Source organism: Pyrgilauda ruficollis, unplaced genomic scaffold (assembly GCF_017590135.1).
Source record: "Pyrgilauda ruficollis isolate IOZ18807 unplaced genomic scaffold, ASM1759013v1 scaffold7, whole genome shotgun sequence".
Lineage (NCBI taxonomy): Eukaryota > Metazoa > Chordata > Aves > Passeriformes > Passeridae > Pyrgilauda > Pyrgilauda ruficollis.
This window is the reverse complement of record NW_024528821.1, coordinates 555,001-577,658: the sequence shown is the minus strand read 5'-3', so window position 1 is coordinate 577,658 and position 22,658 is coordinate 555,001. Positions and strand designations below refer to the sequence as shown.

Sequence of the window (22,658 nt, the reverse complement as noted above, 5' to 3'; positions counted from 1 at the left end):
TGTTAAGATGAGCCCAAGAGAGGAAAGTAAACTTCCAGCTTCCTATTGCAGTAATTACATCACGGCCCGGGCAAATACAACAAAAGCCATGAAGCAGTTTGGGTTGGAAAGACCCTGCTGAGTTCACCTGACCCCACCCCAGCCTCAGAGCAGAGACAGTTTCCAACAGGATCTGTATGCTCTCTATACTCCCCAGACCTTCTTCTAGAGGCAGGAGAACAAAAACCATTAGCCATAAAATAAACTCAGTGCTGGAACACTTTGTATGACAAAAGACTGCAATATTCCTCAGTCTTCTCTGAAAGCTGTAACAGAAGTGTGTAATTCATGGAAACAGAATGAAAAGCACCCTGCTGGAGCCAGACATTTTAATTTGTCCAAACCAGAGCTCCCAGATCTGCATTATGCTAAGAACCTCCAGGTTATGCCCTGACTGCAAGAGTAAGCAGGTCAGCAGTTTCCAGATGTTTCTTTCATTGGTAAATGTTTAGTGCACCCCCTGAGACAAATTGAACATGTTTGTGTTGGGACATGGAAAAAAGGAAAAGCAAATAAATGAAAGAGCAACACCTTGGGTGGTGTCCTGTGACCACAAGTTCTACAAGGGGTCTGCAAGGAGGCACCACAAGCAGGTTACTTCACACCCTCACAGCAAAATCCCTCCTGAGCAGCACACGAACCCATCCTGCTGCCCAAGGGAGCTCTGTGATATCCACAAGGCAATGCTGGGGCTGCTCCTTACTCACCACCCAGGCAGCTCCACTCACTCCCGAGATGCTCCACCTCTGGCATTCCTGCTCCCAGACAGGTGATCCCGCTCTGCACCCAACCCCTCTTACCCCCACACCAGCTCCTCCCTTGATCACAGATCTGAGCAGCTGCAAATCAAATTTCCCCTCCAATTCTCCCCAGGACCAATGAAACTCCAGCACACTGAAAACTGACAGCAGCCACAGCCCAGGTTTTATCCAGGTGAAAGGACTTGTCTTGAAATTCAGGTCACAGTGATTTCTTTTAAACACACTGTAATTATCTCACATTTTCTTCTGATGGTAAGATCTGGAAACACAAATTGCCAGTTTGGAGGGGAAAAGGTCAGGAATGGTTCTGAGCTACAAGGAAAACACAGTGCTCCATCTAGAGCACACTGTCAGCTGAGAAAGCCTCAGAAATCTTGCACATCTCCAAGCACACCACTCAAGCCCTCGAGCACTTCAGCCTGGCCAGACATGAGAAAGCTTCGAGCTTCTGCTACACCTTCCAAACAATTCTCTCACAAAAATCCCATTCCATGCAAAGCCACAGACAGGACTGACCCTACGTTCTGAAAAGCCTCAAGTTCTCCTTACACAGCTGCCACTACAGTGCTGCACCAAGAGCCAGAAGCAGCATCTCTTAAGCTGCAGTCCTTGCCACCATTTTCAAAGCTTTAATGATTTTATGGCATGTGGTTGTGTTCAAGGGTTCCCCCAGGACAAGGGAAGAGATGAGAATATTGACTCCATTAGAAGGCTGACTTATTATATTATGATATTATATTATATTAAAATACTATACTAAAAAGAATAGAGAAAAAATCCACCAGAAAGCTAGAAAATAATTAAATAGAATAATAAAAGTCATGACAGAGAATCCGACACAGCCGGACTGCGATTGGTCATTAAGTCAAAACACTCAGATGAGACTAATCAAAGATGCACTTGTTAATAAACAACCTCCAGACCACATTCCACAACCATCAGATAGTTATTGTTTACATTTCTTTTCTGAGACTTCTCAGCAGAAAATCCTAGCAAAGGGAATTTCATAAAATATCATGGTAACAATGGGGGGGGTTTATCTGCCAAAGGTTCCGCCTCTGCCACTTCAAAGTACAAAAGAGCAGCAGCTGCTCTCAGTGAGAGCTGTTTATCCACCATCAAGACTCTTGGATGGGAGGAGAAAGCAAAAGCAGGAACAGCCAGCCCTCCTCTTAAAGAAATTGAAAATTAATATATTTTTTATTGTATAAGAAAATCCCTGCCTGAAGCAACACTTGAACGTTATGGAGAAACCTGAGGAAATTACAGAGCTAAGATCAGCTCTCCAGGACTGAAACAGAACTCCCAATAAGAAGTTCAGAGTCCAATTAACTAGACCAAAGTAATCTAATAATAAAATCTTGGGAGAGCAAAGAAATCTGGAAAGGAAATGTCACTTATTTGCTCTTTACTCTTCCTCTACTAGCAGAGGTGAGTTTTCCACATGCAGAGTTTCTTCCATATCCTAAGTTTTGACCATTAAAATTACAGATTGTATTGATAAATGTGCACTTTAACAAGTATTAGCCACATTAGGGATAGATGCAATTTACTGCAAGGCAGAATTTGTGGCCAAAGCCCCTTTTTTTCTAAAAAGGTTGGGAGATTTACACCAAGTAAGAGCAAACTAATGAACAATCCTGATAATGGTTTAACTTATCCAGCTTTAACTCCTTCAGTAACTCCATGTGCAAGTCCTCAAAATGGTCAAATGCAAAAGACAAAGAGGAAAATCTGCATTTGGACTTCTCAGTTCCTCCAAGTATTTCTAGTGCTGGATCTGAAAGAAAAAAGCTGGAGGAATGTTTATGACTTGAACTTAAAACCAGAATTTCAGACACTAGGAATGAGTCAGCAGTCAGTAGGAAGATTTTGGGGTGCCAGACCAATCTCAAGATCTCTGTGTATTTATTCTCACATTTATAATCTAAGGACTGAGACTACAGATCCTCTTGGTGATTTATGAGCTGTGTGAGATCGAATGAATGGAAATCGAAGAAGCAACAGGTATGCACTGCCTGCAACACCCAAATCCATCTGCAGAAAAAAGAAAGTGGTGATGAAAACAAGCAGAATTTTAAAAATTTCATTTTCCCAAAGGGAATTAAAAATATATAAACAGAAAAAAGTTAACTCCCTCTCGATTCATTTAAAACCTCACTCCCTTGGAAATGACTAGTTCTGAAGGAAAAAAAAGTCATTGGTGAAAATTTGGTTTATGCAAAAGTCATTAAAATTAATGAGAATATTTGATATTTCATTCCAAGAGAAAAAAAAAAAAAAACGAAGTCTATTTTTTCTGCATGAGAAAAATCTCCAGTCTCCCAGGAACAGGGTTAAGAAATAAACTATCAGATATTGGAAGTCTCTGAATCAAACTCCAGCCTCAAATCCTCACTGAATTTTCCTCAGCTCCTTTTATGAGTTACCTATTTACATTGTATAATATAAGCTGTTTCTCAGCACAGTAAACTTTATTTACCCTATTCTTTCTGTCTAAGAAAATATACTTCAGCCTCATGCTGTAGCACACAGTTTCCATCATAAAGAATGTAGGTGTGGTAAAGCTAGAAATTGATTTTCACTTTTCTGTGACCAGTGGACATTTCAAGGGGCAGGTCCCCTGCACCCTGCAATATTTAGAATTCTGTCTGAAGGAGCTGCTGAGCTTGTGCTGTGCACACAGCTCACAGGGGACCATGCACATTCATGCACTCATGCAGCTTTTGAGCTGCAACTTTTGCCTTTTTAGACTAGATCAAAAATTTGAATGAATGAATGCTTGAATTCACTGAAATTGAAAATTCAAATTCGTTGAATTTGAAAGATTCAATGTCTGAATGACAATGTGAATGTCTAACTGTCTCATGTTGGTCTAACTGGTGTTTAATTAAATTTATTTAACCTGTAGCTGGTTCTTCCCACCCACTGGCACTGTTGGTGGGGGAGCACACACAGGGATGCTGCTCCATCTCAGTTTTTCACTCAGCATTTGATCCAAGGCTCCTCTCTGCCCAAACAAAGCAAACCAAACCCCCACCACTACTGCACACACCCTTTTATTCTGCCAAAACTCCCTGAGAAATTCAGTCAGCAGTGCAGGGAGCTTTTGGCTTTTCTGGGCCTCACTTAAAAAGGGTAAAACCACACAGAGGAAGAGCTGGTAATAGTCAGCATTTCCCTGGCTGGGCAGTTCCTGATAGAACCTGGCACATCAGCACACCCCAAACACCAAGAAAAAACCTCTCTGGGGGGATCCTAACAAGTTCTCAACGCCAGAGTTAGGCATGCTGTTCTACACAGTTATTTTCATGCACCTTTCATGGTCTTGACTAATGATTTTCAAATGTAAAAACTGCAAGGGACAGAAAATTCTGCTCTGAAACGCTGACATTTCTTTCCCATCTAATGCAAAGATTTCTATCTCTCCTTGAAAGGTAACTGACATTTGCCTATCCTATGTTAAATTCCTACAGCCCACGGGTACTACCCAAAATCCAGGCCATGATTAAATCTGTTTCATTAATAAAGAGATTTATTATTTATATTTGTCCCACACAAAGCTGAATGCACAGGGAAACACCCTTGAGCTAAAGCTGCAGTTCAATCTTATCAGGTAAATGAACCAAGAGAAAAAGCATTATAATATGATTTGTAACCCAACAAGAGGCCAGATATTATCTTGGTTCTCAGCAGACTTTATGGAAACAGCTCTGGGGCCCTGAAGAACTCTGAGAGCTTTCACCTCTCAGCCTGTCAGCCAAAATATGTTGGCCCCACCAAAAAAATACGTGTTGGTCTTGCTGAGCACAGCAGCTACTTGGATTTGGGCTTTGTTAAAAACAAAAGCAGCAAATTGCTCTGAAAGAATTAATATTGTTACAAAAAAGGAGGAATGTTTTGTGTCGTGTTCAGAGCTTATCCTGCTTCCATCAGCCTGCCCCTGTAGCCTGCAGGGTGGCACAGCCCACGTGTAATGCACCTCAAAGTTACCAGAGTGAAATTCATCAACATCACAAAAATGTCAGCCAGGTTCTTAGAGCTTAGAAGAAAAGGAAATAGCAAAGGTCAGTGAGGTTTGTAAAACAGGACAGAGTCCAAACACACTGATTGCATGTCTTAGGTGTTATTTTTGTCCCCAAACATTCCCAACATCTCACAGGAAAGAAATTATATTTATGATCCCAATCAGAAAAGAAGCTGCCAGCCAAACTCAGCAATTAATTTTTTTTTTCCCTTGGTGAATATTTACATCCCAGCACTTTACCTCGTCCTCTTTATTACTCTGCTGCTCATCTCAAAGTCAATGGTTTATTTCACTATTTCTTGCTGCTTGGAATGTTACATTTCAAACCAGGGCGTGGATTAAAAGCCAGCCCCTGTCCAGAGTGAAAGCAGAGCTGTATTTAGGAGCACCCTGGGCAGATGGAGGGCTGCACCTCCAGCAACCATCACTCCTGAGCATCCTCACAGAGACAGGATCCTGCTGAGGAGCTCAGAGCAGAAATCTTCACTCCAGCAGCACCAGGGGCTTGGCTTAATGGTGCTTTGAGTGTGCTGTGCACGCTCTGGGCACCAGCAAAGGAACAATCAGCATTTAACTGAGCTCATCAAACGCGGTCTGAGCTAGGGCTTTTCTGTTCCAGGGAAAAGAGGATGGAACACACACAGATTTAATAATATTAATTAATGTTTGTCTTCCCGTTCTTTGTACACTATGTAATATATATATATTTATCTTTACACACTGTGACACGGATTTTAATAACTGGGAAATCTGCCTTCAGATCTTGCAGTAAGAAGGATGTAACAGGACTAAGTCTAAAAAGGTTTCCCAGAGTTAATGAGTATATTTGAGAGGGCCACAGATATAATTCACCTTGATATAACCAAGACTTCTCTGCTGTTAAAAATATAACTCTAAAACCAAAGAATATGCGTTGATAATGACAAAAACTTTATATTTCCAGGATTCTTGCTGCAAAGTCACTTTGAAGAAAGAAGAAACATTCCTTAAACCAAAGGCAAGAATATTATCATCATAATTAATGGGTCCTACAAAAGGAATCTTCATCCCATAATCACATTTATTTGAGAGTAAAGCCCCACAACCTCAATAAACCTCAAGGTTTGTGCAATTAAAGCCCCATACTTTTAATTGTGCTAATTAAATGTAGTACTGAATAACGGATGTTTAAAAAAAAGGGTGCAAGGGAGGTGTGGGGAGTTTGCTGTTTTCCTATTAAAAGTCAGAGTAAACAAAGCAGTGTTTTTGTGTGCCACGCATCACATCTGTGCTCCCAGGCACTATTTAGTCTCTTTACAAGAAAATAAAGTTATGCAGGAGAAGAAAATAAAGTTATGCAAGAAAATAAAGTTGTACTGCACACACGGTGGCATGGACTGTGCTCCTGGCAGTATCACCCTTGGACAGGACACTCCTGTGTCAATCCATCCTTCAGAAATGAAACACACTTGGAAAGGTGGGATTTTCTCTAAAACCCAGCAAATAACTTACATGGAAACCTTTAGTTTCAAAATCCCAGTATGAATCAAAAAATTACACATAAAATGGGACTTTTTGTCATAGCATTTACCTGCTGGATGCCTTCAACACACACAGTTGGGGAAGTGGTGACCAGAAAAGCTCTTTGGGAAACTCAGTTTTTTATTCAAGCTGAACCAGCTCAGTTTTGTAAATATATTTTATTTTAAAAAGGTATTTTATTAAAATACTTTTAATTTTTAAAAATCATTTATTTTTTAATTAAAACACTCAGAACATGATAGTAAGCACAGAGTGAAGTATAAAGTTCATGTCAGGGGTAGAGCATGTGTGATCTTGGCTCTTGGAAGAGAGGAAATCTAATCCAGTTTTCCATTTCAGCAAAGAAATGGAGCACATGTAGCACACTAATCACTTTTACAAATTGCAGGGAGATTTTTAGACCAGAAGTATTTACTGAAGATTTTCTTGCAGATTTGCCTGTCAATAAAATGTTGGTTAGAAGATTCTTATTAAACACTACATCAAGAGAAGATAAATACTAAGTCAGAGGAGAGTTTGTTTATGATTTTATGATGAGTTTTGAGGAGGCACGTAGTAGACAGAAGACTTAGGTATTTAAAACAATTTAACACAGGAAATGTGTCAGTTCAATTAGTCTGGAAAAAGAGAATTTTAATTTAAAAGCATTGCTCGGTGGAGAGTCTGACTCTTCTCCCATTTATTACAAGATGTACAGAAGTGTTTTTTGTATCACTGACTGGTGTATTGATTAATTTCTAAAATTCATGTCCTAACCTAACAAATTGCCTTAGTCTGTGGCATCCCAAAAACACAGCAAGTTTGGTCAAGCAGTTCATCACACACGTTCTATCAAGAGAACTCTGGGTTCCTTTTATTTGTACTCAGGTTTTTCACGAGGTGCCCAGAATAACAATGGTGTTGATTAGCACCAACCCTCCAAAGCCAACCTGGAGAGCTGCAACTTACCTCAAAGCTAATTGAGCACCCGGAATGTAGAACAAGAGGTACATAAAAACCAAAGGGAAATATTTTTATCTTACAAAGGAAGAGCTGGAAAGTCCCTGGAGGCAGAGAGCTGCCATCCATTCCGGGTCTGGGGGTGAAGGTGACACCACATCCATTTTCACAGTATTTCCATCACGGGCTGTGACAATGCACAGAGGAATCTCAGTGGCAAAATGCTAACATCCATTTTCTCTGCCGGGAGAAGGAAATGAAATGCAAAGGTGTCAGGTTACGTAAAAACAACCTTTCAGTGCTGTTTAACAAGGTTCAGATGAAGCACGTTGCATTAAAATGAGTCATCTGCCAGCTGCAGAGCTGTGTTTTCACAACACTGCATTTCCAAGCACCAGCCCACTGCACAACAAACAGCCCCTCACTCAAAGCTACTCCAAAAGTCCCACTGATGCAAGGTGGAAAAGGTGGAAAAGCAGCAGCCAGCTTCTGCAGGAGCTGGGGTTCATGTCAGCCAGTGCAGAGGAGAAGAAAGCGCATCCAGAACAGCTTTGGAGCAGATTTTGGCATGTCTGGATTTGGGTAACACAACAGCAATACCAACAGGCCACCAGCGATTTTATCTCAGTTATTGGTAACAATTTAAAATCCCCTGAGAAACCCAGTGCTTTCAGCACAAGCTTGATGAAGTTTTGATATCAAAGTCAAAATATGGAAATGTTCAAGCAAGTCTGGTCTGTAATGATGCCTTTCCCTCAGGGAAATGACCCAGACAATCACTGGCAAGGGGGAGAGCAAGAGCAAAGGGAATTGAAGATGCACAGGCTGTTGGAATGTGACACTGCAGGGATTTTCTTGTCCCACAAAACCTGACCAGAGTCAGGACAGAGCTCACTGAAGTGAATTTCTTGTCAGAAGGCAGGCAGGGATCCAAGTGTCAGAAATCAGATGACAAGCACGGGTGATTGAATCGTGTGAAGGAGATGGAACAAAATCACAGGGAGAAAAGTGTGTAAAAGTGATCCTACATTTTGTTAAGAAGCCTATTGAGAACATGCACTTTCTCCCTTCTCCCTGTACTCTTTCTGCACCAGAGCAGCTGAAAAATCCAACAGTCATTAAAATCTCCATTCCATTCTATATAAAAAGGAAATTCATGTCAAATGCTATGCAGGATGGAGGCTAAAGCATAAGATGTGCTTTGTACAATTTAAAGCTTAAAAAAACCAAAGGTGAATGGAGCAGACTGCCTTTAGAAAGGTATAGAAAAGCAATTTCTTATAGTTCAAACTCCGTTTTAGGCATTTAATGAGGTAGGGAAGCTGAGCATTCACTCTGAGGATCTTTAGGAGTGATACTGCAAGGACACTAAAATGTTTATGCTACACATGTATAAAATTGTTACATAACTCCCTGGATCATAACTAATAATATCCACTAACACCATTAAGGCAGGTGGACTTACTGCTGCTCTGCTTTTCCAAGAAATCCTCTTTTAGTTTCCTTGAATAAAGACAGACAAACCCAACTGCAGTTTCACAAATTGGGGTGATTCTTTATTTTTCTGTCCCATTCATTGTCACTCAGGACTCGCAGGGTCCTTTCTCTTGCCAGCTGCAGTCCTTGGAAGAAATGATGCTTTACTCTTAATTTAAAATGCCACAGGAATTGTGGGAAGGGGAACTCAGGTAGCTCTTTAATACCAGCAATGAAAGTTAATATAAATACACATAAACAGAACTCATTTTACTTGGACTGAAATAAACTGTGGGGGAAGGAAAGTGATTTCTCAGTTGCTCTTCAGTCTGCTGCTGAATTCCTTTTCTCTGAGTTGGTGCAAATTCACAATTCAAGGCTGGTTTTCCTGAATGTTCAATAATTACTGTGAGCATTTGGAAGTTTTGGGTGTTAAAAGAACCAGGGTTTGCATTTGTCTCACCTATGATTGATGGAAGACTTACAGAAATTGGAATTTAATCTAGATTTGTCATCTCATTGCACATGACTGAATGCCATTTTACTGCTGTCATCTGAAAAGTTATGTAATGTTTCTACCTCAGTAGAAAATGACAATATTTATAAAATATAATGGTATTTAATACCAGCTTTCTGAGAATATAACGTAAAAATAAAGTTTCATCAAGCATTTTCTTACAGAAATGTGTTATTAGCAGATTTAGAATAAAATTATTTTATTGGAGATAAGAATCAAAACAATGCTGTACACATCTATTTCTTTTAAAGACTTTTAAAAGTCTTTTTAAAATAAATTTTCCCTAAAGAAGAAGATGTAACTGATAAGGAAATGGATAGCATTTTTTTTCCTTTTGGCCTTCTGCTGAACTTGTTCTCTCTTTTCATGAGGGGATCTAGACCTGGCCTGCCCACTCAGAATGATGTCCTGAAAGTGCTGAACAAGGAGGAAAGAAACTCAGTTTTTGTACATTGCATTAAGCAGTTTGAAATCTTTTAACAGAATTGTGACATTATTTTCTTTCATTTCTGTATCAGCGGCGCTTTTTGTTCGTGTACTGAAGGATCTAGAACTTTCATTTGTCATTTCAATTTTGCTATTTAGCTATGCTGTTTTCTGAGATGCAGTTCAGGTTTTGGTGAGCGCTGAATAAAAGCAAGCAGTAAGTGATAGGATTTGGGTTTTTTGGCAGGGAACTTTTTGAAAGAGGGAAAAGAAGATCCCAGCTGAATATAAAAAAAAAAAAAAAAAAAAAGTCCTTTGTTCTATACATTAAGAATTTAAAGAGAAAGTTCAGAAATGCAGATTTCAGATTGTTGCCATTTAACTTTTGTGAAGTGTCACTGTAAACAGAGTGATTTGGCTTTTCTGACACAATTATTAATTGCATTAAATAAGTGCTGCTTTGGCCATCTCTGAAGATCTTGGCAAGGCTGAGAGCCATAAATCTTTCAGTTCCTGTGTCAAATTCTGCCCTGATCACAGTGGCTGGAGCCTCAGAGAAGATGAAGTGCAGCATACATGTCTTTAGAATTAGTCTGCTCTCTGTGCCACGGGACTCAGCCCTGGCAGGAGGATGCTCTGGGATACATAAATCAGGAGCTAACCTGGATGTGTCCTGATTTGGGATGCTGGGATCCAGCTGTCTCTCTGGTAATATGTTCTTGAAGGCTTCATTGAGCCTGCTCTCACAGAAATGAAAATGCATGTGTTTGACACGCTCCTGTGCTCGGCTGGTTGATCAAAATAGATTTTTCTCAGCCTTTTTTTCTCACTCATCTTTTCATGGGCATCATTATCCATTACTTAAAATTATTCTGAAGCTCCGTTCCCAAACTTATTTGAATATGCCTGTATAATCTACACAAAGCAGTGTCCTTTTGGACATGTGATAAAAAATTAATAGGGCTTCACATTTTTTAACAGTTGGCTCCAGCTGCTGGATTTCTTCCTGTATTAAAATCACTTAAAATCTCTTTGCAGTTCAGTTCAGAAGGCAAATTATCTAGGAAGGGTAGATAAAGCAAAACTGGCAGATTGAGTATTTCCTGGTGAGATGTGTGTATTTTAAAATATGCAGTTCTGAGAGGCAACACATAAAACATGCATAATCTATTCTAATGAGATTCCAGAAAGTTCCATTCCCAGCTCTGAAATGTTTGGAAGTGATAGGAAGGAATGTGCAGCCTCAGATGGGAGCCTGAGTCCTGTGAAATTAGGGGGGAGTTATCTGTGCAGTCCAGAACAAAATGCACCTGGTACTGTCCACACTACTCAGCAGCATAGGGAAAATGTCCTTTTTAAATTAAAATAAAAGAAGAACAAGAAGCTGAGCCGTGTTTTACTAAATATCCCATACTGCACTGTAAAATCACCGTGGCAGAGAGCTCCTCTTCCTCTGCTCTCCCTTCCTGCCCAATGTGATAGAAGGGAGGAGAGGGAAGAACAATTCTGTTCCCAATATTTTGGAGGCCGAAAGATGTTAATGGATTTTTTCTGGCATTAGGCAAATAGTCTGACAGGACAATGAATCAATTTTAAAATCTCTGCTCCCACAGTGTAAGAGCAGAACACTTCTGTGTTCTGCACATTTTAAAATTTTCAATAAGATAAATGATGTTGTAAGAGGAATGATTATTTGGCTCAGAATTGCACTATCCTTTTCAGTAATAATTTATTTGCTCCTTTTCAGAAATGTTTACATGATGATAGGTAGTGTCCTGGTTTTGCCTCATATTTACTAATAAATTACTGGTAGTCTGTTAATTAATCCATCTTTTTTCAGTTGTCTGAATCTAAGAAAAACTTTTGAATATTAGGACATTTCATGCTGTGAACACAGAATTCCACAGGCAAATTAAACCTGATATCTTATTAAATAAATACCAGATCTATTTATGTCAGACAGTCCAGCAGAAATGGCCCTGAATAAACCCAAAATTTGAGAATGCAAATGACAGATTTCCTCAATGGAACATCTGGGGCAGCTGATGATGGGTACTGAAATGTGAGTTGTGTCTGGAGTTTTTGGGTTATTTTTCTGGGGTTTTGTTTAGGTTTGGGTGTTTTTTGTTGGGTTTTTTGGGGGGTTTCATAAGGGCATTTCCAGCACTGTTGAAGGAAATGTGAGAAAAAGACAGATTCTGCCAAAAAAGAGCAATCATATTGTATCTTTATATATATAATATATATATAAACCTTTTATCTGTCCTTTGGCACAAACTGGAGTTCAGTGGGGTGTCAGACACAAAACTGAATTTGATTTTCTGAGTCCCTCTGCCGGTGACCAGCCATCCCTGTCCCTGGGTGCTGGCTGTGCTGTTTAAGTGCTGAGGTTCCCGTGGATACCCTGAGAGAGGATCCAAACTTCCCACATCAATTCCTGTCCCTCCTGAGGCACAACATTGCTGGCAAGCTCCAGGAATACTCTTGAAGTCACCTTGTGATTTGAAATGCTCCATATCTTTTAAATCCCAGCATATAATTGATATTAAAACCAAAAAATATCTGCTGTCTTTATATTACAGTTATATCAGCATTACAGCCAGCAGGAAAATCCCTCCTTTCCTGGCTTGCCCATCATCCTCTCTTTTCCCTTTTTTTTGTCCATGTACATGCTTGGGAGGTGCTGCTGTGACAAAAATTAGCCCTCATTTGTTTGCTATTTTAAAAGATAACTGCAAAGAAATAAGAACAGCAATTACTGTGGAAGCTGAGTAAGAGGCAGCACTTAAAGAGGAGGAGAAGCAAATATTTCAAAACAAAAACCACCTTTTTTAGTTGCACCAACCTCTGTGGCCACAGTTTGCAGGGACTGAAGTGCCTTTTGTAATTCTCCAACGTGGTCCTACTGTAAGCAATCAATACCTGGGCTTATCCCTCTGACCAAACCAGATTGATCACCTGCACCAGTGCTATTTTTAGGAATAATTCATCAAGGTTGTACAGACACCTTGGTGCCTACAGCAACATTAACACCTTTCAAGCCTCCCCTCTCCTCCCCATCACAGTCAATCTTGCTTCAGCCTTTTACAGCTTGGAAAGAATTAATCTGTGGGAGCAAACAAGGAAAGGACAGGGTGTGCTGACAAGTCTCAAACTCCCAGGAGCCATTTAACATCTCCTAATAAAATCAGAAGGTCCCTGGGTGACCCAGGCTGGGTCTCTGCAGGGGCAGCTGAAGGAGTTCCCCAGTTTGCTGGAGTTCCAGGAGGCAGCTCCTGGCCCCAGGAAAAAGCAGCAGCAGAGTGATTATTGTCTGTAATCCCTCCTGATCCTTAGGCAGAACTTGTTCCACCCCATTCCTTCTTGTTCCACCCTATTCCTTCTTGCCCACTTCTGTCACAGACATATTCTATGAAAAATCCTTTTGCCAGGAACACTTGTTCCCAGGATCTGGAGAAAGGCAAACTGGGGTTTCTGAGCGGGAGGCAGAGGGGATGGCTCTTTGCTGGCTGGCAGCAGGAAAGGGGATCTGGATCCTAGAGAGGGATGGGGATAAAAAGGCTGCTCAGAGAGCACAGGAGAGATCCTGCAAACTCCAGGAGGGGGAGAAAGGCATTTCTTTCATTGAAATGTGGGAGGGGAAAGGGATCTTAGATGAATAGGATAGGCTGGGGAAGAGAGAAATCCAGAACTTTGAACCACTCACAATCCTGTGAAGTTTCTGGCAGTCCCTCGGGCCTGACTGACCCTTATTTAACAGAAGCTCGCTGTAATTCCTTTGTGCTTCTGTGTCCTGCCTTTCATCCAGGATACTGCCTGAAATTCCAGGACTGTCTGATACTCCTGCATGGAGGAGTATCCTCATTGTTCACTCTCTCCTCTGCTAACTGCTCCTGTTCTCCCTTTCCTTTGAATTTTGCATAATTGCAGAGCTTCCCCAGCCCTTATCACACACCTGGGAGCTCTCTCATTGTGAAAGGAACATTCTGTCATTCATTCCCCACCTCTGCTTCCCCTGCACTCTGGAAGAAACAAATAGACCGAGCTGCAATTAAAACGAACCAAGTCATGTGGGCTTGCCTGTGCTCCTGAAAGCATTTCCCAGGGACTCAAGACTCACAAAACTTGTTGAGAAATAGAAGCAAAATTATTTGTTAGCTGCAAACCAGGGCAGGAGCCCCCTGCTCCACCACAGTGCAGCTGACTCTGCTGCACCTTTTTCAGAAGAAGAATATAATCCATATTCTTGTTTACCAGATTTCTTTCTGAGCCATGGAAATTACTGTGAATGAGTATGAAAATGACAACAGAGAAATTGGATGTTCTGAGATGGGAGTTCAGAGGCAATTCCAGCTGCTCTTTTAACAAGAAAAGAATGTCAGATTTCTCGCTGTGTGATTATACAGGCATTCCAGACAATTTTTATTTGTTCTTGGTATAGAATTGTGTTTCTAAACTTGATTTATGTCTGAAAATGGTTGCTGATGTTAGGCAGACCAATTCAAAAGAATAAATTCTTGTGGCTTGGGAAGCTTCAGTGCAGAATGTTTAATGGTTGATTATTGTGGATCATTAAACTCCTTTCTGGAATAGTGTTAAACTGGTGCATGGGGGGTGTTATTGGTCTGAATTAATTTCATGTGTACTGGAACCAGATGGGATGATTTCCTAAGGGATGTATTGATTACTTTATCTTTCTGTGATACTTGAAAAATTTTGGCTTAAAAGTGTTCACAAGCAAAGCTTTTTGTACTTCTCCTGTTCTACAGAAAGGAAGGGAATTAAAATTGTTTCTTTAACTACAGAAGAGAATTTCTTTGTATTTCTGGCTGTTCTGTGTTATAGGCAGTTCTCTGCTGACCTCTTTTTCAAATCTGAAACTTTGGCTTTACTGTGGAAATTAAAGAGATTATGATTTAATTATATCCTCTGAGACAACATGGATTATTTTGACCCTGCAGGACAATAACAGAATGATAATTACACAGTAACTTTTGTTACAAACCTGCTTTGTCCACATGGTACCAGATCTTGCCATGTGCATCCTGAGATGAACATCACTGCTGCTCAACATAACCCAGGCTGGTGAGTGTGATAAAATGGGAATACACTGAAATAACACAGGGGAATACAAGGAAAATAATACATGAAATAACATACATGGGAATACCTTGAAATAACACAAGGGAACACATTGAAAATAATACATGAAAAAATACAGGGGAACACATTGAAAATAATACATGAAGTAACATACATGGGAATACCTTGAAATGACACAAGGGAATACATTGAAAATAATACATGAAATAACATACATGGGAATACCTTGAAATAACACATGAAATAACATACATGGGAATCCATTGAAAATAATACATGGGAATACATTGAAATAACACAGGGGAATACATTGAAAATAATAAATGAAATAACACAGGGGAATACACTGAAAATGACACAGGGGAATACAAGGAAAATAACACATGAAATAACATACATGAGAATACATTGCAATAACCCAGGGGAGAGCTGTGTTCATGTGACAGCCGGACAATTCAGACCTTGAGGCTTTGTAGCTCCTCTGAGAAATAAATGATCAGGGTGAGAGGCTGTAATTTAGTGAGGGAAGAGGGAATCCAGTGCTTCTCTTCAGGCAGGGCTGCAGCCCCTAAATTCTGCTAGGATGAGGGGGTTAATAATTGAGAATACTCCCCTATCTGTTTCAGATTAGCCATTTCACTCTTTCTCACACTCCAACGTGAAAATCTTAGGAGGGCAAACCATTGCTAACACTGTGTTTTTATTTTTGATTTCTGCAGCAAGCAGCAAAGAAAATTCTGTCAGCTTAATCAGCCAGTATTATGCAAATGTGGGGGAAATTACAGTAGTTGATGTTTGAAGAGGGTTGTCAGCAGTGAAAGTGTTCATAATGTTTGATAAAGTTAAGGCCTTTTTTTTTGCAAACAAGTAAAAATAAAGCATGCATCACCACAATTTTCCATCCATTTAAGTTTTAGATTCCCAGTGAAACTCAAATTCATCTGCATCAAGCTTTGCCTAATCAGTGCAAGTAGCTGACCAGTGTTTAGTGCTAGTGTAATATATTTTTGTATTGATGTTGTTGACTCTTTTCAACTGTTGAAAAAATAATGAACAAAACAAAGGAGGGGGAAAAAAAGCTGGAGCTGCATTAGCTGTGGTGGGGGCATTTTGTGCTCAAGGAATGGTGTGTTTACACAGAAGGGAGCAGAAAATGTGGACATCCATATCTGCCTCTAGAGAGGGATGTTGGGTGGTGATGGCTTCATTGTGTTGTTTTTGTGACCCTGAAATACCAGAACACGTGAGATTTATTGTAGATTCAGAAATAAATAACCACAGTGGGTGAACTATTATAAATTAAATGCATCAGAATAAGCTGGAGTTACCTAAGGCTTGTAGAATTCAATGGAAAACCTGGAAATTAAGAACAAGGGAGTGGGAAAAGCTGCAGTATTTCCATCACTGGATGTTAAAAATGAAGAATCAGAGAATGGTTTGGGTTGAAGGGCCCATCCAGTGCCACCCTTGCCACGGCAGGGACACCTTCCACTGTCCCAGGATGCTCCAAGCTCTGTCCAGCCTAGCCTGGAACATTCCAGGGATCCAGGGGCAGCCCCAGCTGCTCTGAGCACCCTGTGCCAGGGCCTCAAACTGACAGACAGAATCTCTGTGCAGATGGGTACAGCAGAATTCTTGCTGATTTCACAATGAAAAGTAAAATAATATGAAGCTTTTCCTACCGAAAGACACCTGCACAGCACTTGGGAATACCTGGCTGCTCCCACGGAAATCCCAGTTTAAGCAGGATCCTGTCCTGGGATTCAGGACTGGTGACTTTCCCTGTTTCAACAGTCCCACACCCTGCTGATTACACTCCTGTATAAGCAGCTCTGAAAAAGAATTACCTCATGGATCATTCAATTGAATTTCAACCTAGAAGTCTTTTCAGTGTAATTCAGTGAACTTTGATTTTTCATTAGTTTAAAATTGGAAGCTGAAATTGGTAGCATGTATAATTGCATGTCACAGTGACTGCAATATACCTTACTTGCAGCTGTAGTTCCTTGATTTTCTTTTTGTGTTGTAGGGTACCTGCATTGTTGTGAAATAGAAAATAATACTTCTGAGGTAGCGTGCATAAAAATAATTACTTCATGTACTGGGCTGCTCTGGATAGAATTCTTTTCTGTTTTAGAATTGCTTTAGCTAACTTACAGCTCTGTTGGTTGACATATATCAACAAAAATAGATGCAGACAGTCAATTATTTGAATTACCTTCAAAGGTATTCTCATCTCTGTTTTATAAGAGAAGAAATTTGAATGGAGTAGAGCTTTTGCTGTGCCAATTAGTGCTGTGCAGCCTCCTGGGAGGAAGGAGCCACTCAAGCCAGGGTTTTGGGGTTTGGGTGGTTTTTGGTTGTTTGTAGTTTGTTCGGTTTCTCACATTGCAGTCAAAAAATCAGACCTGAGAGAACATCAGATTAATTTAGGGGTAAAAACTGAACTGACTTCAGCCTTTTCATCTGAACAGAGTCCTGCAAAAGCCAGTGTATAAAATACACTAAATGGTGATGCTGCTTTTGAGAGAGAACAAAAATTTGGGGTGGAGATCTTAAAGGGCTTTTTTGTGGTCCCTATTTACAATTTCAATGCTGCTGTCCAAAAATCAGTACCTTGGACAGCGAACCCCGCAGAGTGGGTGGAAGATTTTGTCTCCTGGAGTAACCAGCGTGTGTTCACTGCCGTGGCTGAGCATTTCCTGCTGTCCCCAGATAAAGATTTGGGATTGATCAGGTCAGGGAGATTGCCTGTGCCTCTTTAGGGATGGGGGAATTGTGTGTCCTGTGAGGATTTTGCTCTGACAGAGAACTCACAGGCACTCATGATGTCATTTTCATTGAGAACACATTCCTCACCCTTACACAGTCAATAATTTTAATAAACCATAAAACAATTTTGCACTTAAAAGTTTTCTTCCCTTCCAAGTTTCTTTTAATGTGTCCACAAGCTTGATTTAGTGTAAGGTAAAGAGACTTCCTCTTCTAAATCACCAAGATATTTCTGTTTTTTCATAATGAAATAGTTGGATTTTTTCAATCTCTTGTGTTTGGTGGCCGAAGTTAACCTGGCTATCTGTGTTTGGGAGAATAAAGGAAAATCTCTGAACACGGTGACAGCAAATACAACTGACAGCAGTAAGGAATTTTAAAGATAAAGATGTGAGGGGAGAAGAAGAAATCCTTAATAAAATTAAGGGTTTATCAAGCCTTGTTCTTTGGCTGAAAATTATGTTTTTTGTATGTAATTTTCATGATATAAAGTGCTATCAATTACTGAAAATAATTCCTGGCTCCACAGTTACCTACTTCTGCTCAAATTGACTTGTCAAATATTTGACATCCAGATTATTCTCTCTGTTTGAGTGCAACTGCAGAGACTGTTATGGAAAAATACAAGCATTCAGAAATTCAGGCTTTTCACTGGAATTTCATATTAACATTTTAATATAGATTTCTTAATGTTTTCAAAGGACAGAGCAAAGAAAAACAAACTAACAGAGCTTCTGCTGGTGACCAACATACCAGTTTAGATGCTGAAAATTGGGTTTCCAGATTATCAAAGGACAAAGTTGCAAAGTACCAGGTGTTCTTTAGTTTATTGCAAAATGGAGTTGATTGCTGTTCTGGCTGCTTTCCTGATTTTCATAATCTTCATTGGAATCATCTAATAAATAACAAGCTGAATCAGCATTTTGATTAAGGAGATTATTCTAATAACAAATTAATAGGCTTTTTACTTTTGAGCAAAATAGCAGCCAGAGAACTCTTAAAGCTTTTGTTTCTATGAGCCTTATCTTCCCAGGCAGGTTCTGGAGCTCCCAAATTTCCTTCATTTGACTGCAGCAGGAGGATAAACTGCATTCCATGGCAGCTCTGCTATTTCATATTGCCCTTAAGAACAGAAAGCTCAAGCTTGAAGCTTCTAGAAAAACTTCTGTAATGAGCAGAACAGTGTAGGTTTATAAAATGAAGCTCATTTATTTAACATTTATTAACAACAATATCAAACCCAGCAACTAAGTTCCAATTAAATCCCTGATTGAAATGAATAGAGGTGCTCACTGGGACAGGGTGAGAGCATTGATATTTTACCCCTTTGTTATCCTCAGTTCATCACCTCTCGGTATTTAAATTCATCCTAATAAAGCAGACTTTTAAAGAGAAATACTGGCAAGAACATGAAGGATTTGGGGGAGTGCTGTTCATGATCATTTTCACTCGTTCTGCCATCATCAGGAACCTTTAACACGTTTCCCACAGTCCTGAGCTAAGGTATTTTTCTGTCTCTTTCTGGTTTACATTTCTTGTGCAATAGTGCTCCCAAACCTTTCCTTCTAATTCTCTTTCCCCTGGGAAATAATAAAGGCTGTTTTGTTATCCTAACTTAAAAACAATCAATGAAATGAAAATGAACTGTCATCTAACAGAAATGCAAATGCAATCTGCCTTAGTCATTTCCCTGCCCTTGCTCATCAACAGATACCCTCAAAGAGCTCTCTGCATACAAGATTGCCTTCTATTTATCTCTGTTTATCTCTCTATTTCATCTCCAGAGAGCAGTGATGCCTTCTGATTCTTTACAGACCCTACCAGAGTTACCTCAGTAATTTAAGATGATGCTCTATGACTTTCACCCAAAAAAAACACATTAAGTATTTCTGACAGTCAGAGCAACGAGATGTTGGGCAAAAAAAAAAAAAAGAAAAAAAACCCTCTCAAATTACTCCTTGGAAAAAATAGACTCTAAAGATAGAATATAGAGATAATCTCATTTCAGCTTATTAATTATGCCTTGTAAGCAATGAATCAAATCACTTTGCTGTATAATACAATTACTGCTGTAATTTGTAGTCATTACAGTTTGCACTGAGGTATAATTGTGTAATTCATTTTCTGCAGGTTATTGACAGAGAAGGTCTTAACAACTTCAGCATGGAGGCTTTGGGTTTGCTACAGTTTAATTTGCAGATCATTAGCACAATAGACCTAATAGCTTGCTGTGCCTACCCATCAAGGAGTTATTTATGTTTGGAGCAGGCACAAAAGAGAAAGATGAAGAAGAGACTGGAGGTAGAGGCATTATTACCTGGTGCCTGGCTCCCCTTGCAGTCTGCAGCTCTGTGGCATCAGTCCTGGGCAGAGTTAATTCTCTGGTCAGCTGTATTTCCTAGCAGCTCGTTTGAAGATGAGGTGGCTTTCCTGCCTGCAGTGAATTATTCCAATTAACAAGTTAATATTTTGGCACAGTCGTCTGCATCTGATTAATGTTCATTAAATCAATCGTGATTTGATTGAAATACATTTTTAAGTGTCAACCTTCCCATTGAAATGGAGCACAAGAAGTGCTGTTCCTGCTGACACCTGCCATGGAATAAAATATAACAAATAAGTCATGTTCCAACTGTGGTTTTTCTTCTGGTTCTGTTAAATGTCTGTCCTGATTCTTATTCATGGTGGCTTTGGGTTTTTGGGTTTGTTTTCCTTTTTTTTTTTTTCTTTTGATGTGTCTCTACAGTATTTTAAGAATGATTGCTTTCACACTTATTTCAGCTCCTTCTCAAGTACCTGGCTGTGCTTCTAAGTTATTGTGAGTACAATTATTCACAATAAATGCAAGGTGAGATTAAATGTGCCCACTGAGGTGAAGGGGAGAAAGAAAGGACCTTGTATTTGACCCAAGCAACAGCACCCAGGAAATTTATATTCAGGATTATGAAAAATATATCCTGTATGGAAACCATAATTAATTTTCCACACTTCCTGCCATTATTGGAAATTCCCTTTAATTGACCATTCTCAATTAGCATGTTTTCATGGAGTCATAATTTCTACACCTATCTGCTGAGAGTTACACACATCTTACACTGTATTTAGAAAATTATAAGAAATTATATTCCTTACTGTTTGCATGTGACTTTTTTTTTAAAACTACTCTTTAGGGGGAAAAAATAAATTTATAAGTTGCCATTAGGGCCTGCAACCAAATAAAGTTCTTCCATTCTTTTCCTTGATACAAACTTTATCCTCAGAATGCCGAATTCAAATTGTAGAGCCTCAGAAATTCTTTGAAAAAATAATAATGGCAAATGTTGCTATGGTTACAGAGCCATTCCCATTTGCTTTGCTTTTCTGCCTCAGTAATGAAAGTGGAATGAGGGATTTTTATTCCAACTGTCTGTACCATGCTTTGTAGGGGAAATGCATACCCCACTAAATATTCCCCATTAATTTTTGAAACCAGAATGTTTTGGGGGTTGGTGTTTCTGAAGCTGTTTTCCTCTGTTTTCTTATTAAAGTTGATTAAAGACAAATATCATCTTAAAAGCTGCAGTGAAAGTGTGAGTTTTGCCCACAATTCCACTTGGATAAAGGGCAGACTCAATTTCTATCCTTCCTCAGTCTAACACCCCTTGGGTATAAAATACTGAGCTTGGATTGCCTTAATTTACTGAGTTACCTTATTCTCAGGAGTGACTGGCACTGGGGTTTTATTTTAAGACTGAAACACAGGATATCCTCAAGATTACTCAAGCTCATGTGGAACAGATAAAGTAGTGCTTTGGGATGTTTGAATTTGTCCCTCTGGGTTGCTGTTTTTTGGGGTTTTTTTTGGTTTTGTTTCTTTGGTTGTTTTTTTTTTTTTGTTTTTTTTTTGTTTTTTTTTAGTTGTACTTTTGTGATCAGCTTGCTTTTCCTTGTCCTTCCAACAACACAAACCTCTGTGACCCCAGGAAAACCCTCACAAATGCTTCACTTCCCAAGGCACTTCCCTCACTGTCATTTCTACTGTGGCAGAACTTTAAACATTTGGGAAAAATCTCCTGATTTTCTTATCAACAAAAGCATCATCATCAGCATTCCCTGAGAACAAAAATGCATTTGGAAGCAGGGATTTGCAGCTGAACTGCTCTCCTGAGGGCCATGAGCAGATCTGTAAGGCAGCAGAGATGTGGCATCACAGAATCACCCATGCCTCCCCTGGGGCGTCCAGTCCTGCTGCAGAGAGCTTTTTGGGAAAAGACAATGCAAATAAAGGCACAGAAACACACCAGAGATTGTGCAGGGGGTTCAGGGTTTGGGTTTTTTTTCCCCAAAACCCCATTTGGGATGAGAGCAGGGTTCCATTTCCCAGGAGCTGAAGTCCTGCACTATTTGACAGAGCCCCGTCAGGCTGAGGTTCTTTGCTGGCTGCCTCAGTAGCACAAACATTTGGAGTGGGGATGGCAGCAGGGCCCTCATTAAGGTTTTCTGATACTTTTCTTAGTAACAAGCAGTTCTCACTAGCTCCCAGTTTTGCCAAGCAGCTATGTGAATTTTTCCATTCTGCATGGCTTTTCTAGATTCTCAGACACACACCCACACAGAGCCAGATTCCCTGTGATGCTGTGTTCCAGTTTATTTGATTATTCCAGCCAAAGCAGTTGAGAGTTAACCTAAGGAAGCAGTATATTATTGTGGGTTTATTTCATTTTGGGGCATATTATCAGGGTGGATTTCAGTTTCCCTTCATTCTCTCGAGCCTTTGATTTTTGGAAGACTTTGCTGCAGAAACTACAAGTCAGTGGACTTTAGCACTTGCCTGCCTTTGCTGCCCCCAAGAAAACCTGTCCACATTTTCTAAACCACAAGACTAAGATCTCCAGCTAATTCCTGGGCAGCATTGGTATGAAACCAAGCCCTTCACGAGTGTTTTTGCCTGGATATTGTCTGTTCTCACACAGCAGCTGCCTGTGCAGACTCCTAATGAGCCTGCTCAGACTGGGCAGGCAGGAAGGGGAAAGCTCTGGGAATTTGCCAGCCTGGGTGCAGCAGTTATTCCAACTGTCTGTACCATGCTTTGTAGGGG

General features: G+C 40.0%; 1 long non-coding RNA gene across 1 annotated transcript in view; it reads right to left on the bottom strand.

Annotated features, from left to right (window-relative positions):
• Positions 1-7,504: 7,504 nt before the first annotated feature.
• LOC121363172 overlaps positions 7,505-22,658 on the bottom strand; it is a 26,871-nt gene continuing 11,717 nt past the window's right edge. Inside the window, exons 5-8 of the long non-coding RNA XR_005956643.1 lie at positions 19,899-20,015; positions 18,335-18,476; positions 14,712-14,816; positions 7,505-7,527 (exon numbers count right to left, since the gene is read on the bottom strand). This is a non-coding gene — a long non-coding RNA (uncharacterized LOC121363172). The remainder of the gene's footprint in view (positions 7,528-14,711; positions 14,817-18,334; positions 18,477-19,898; positions 20,016-22,658) is intronic.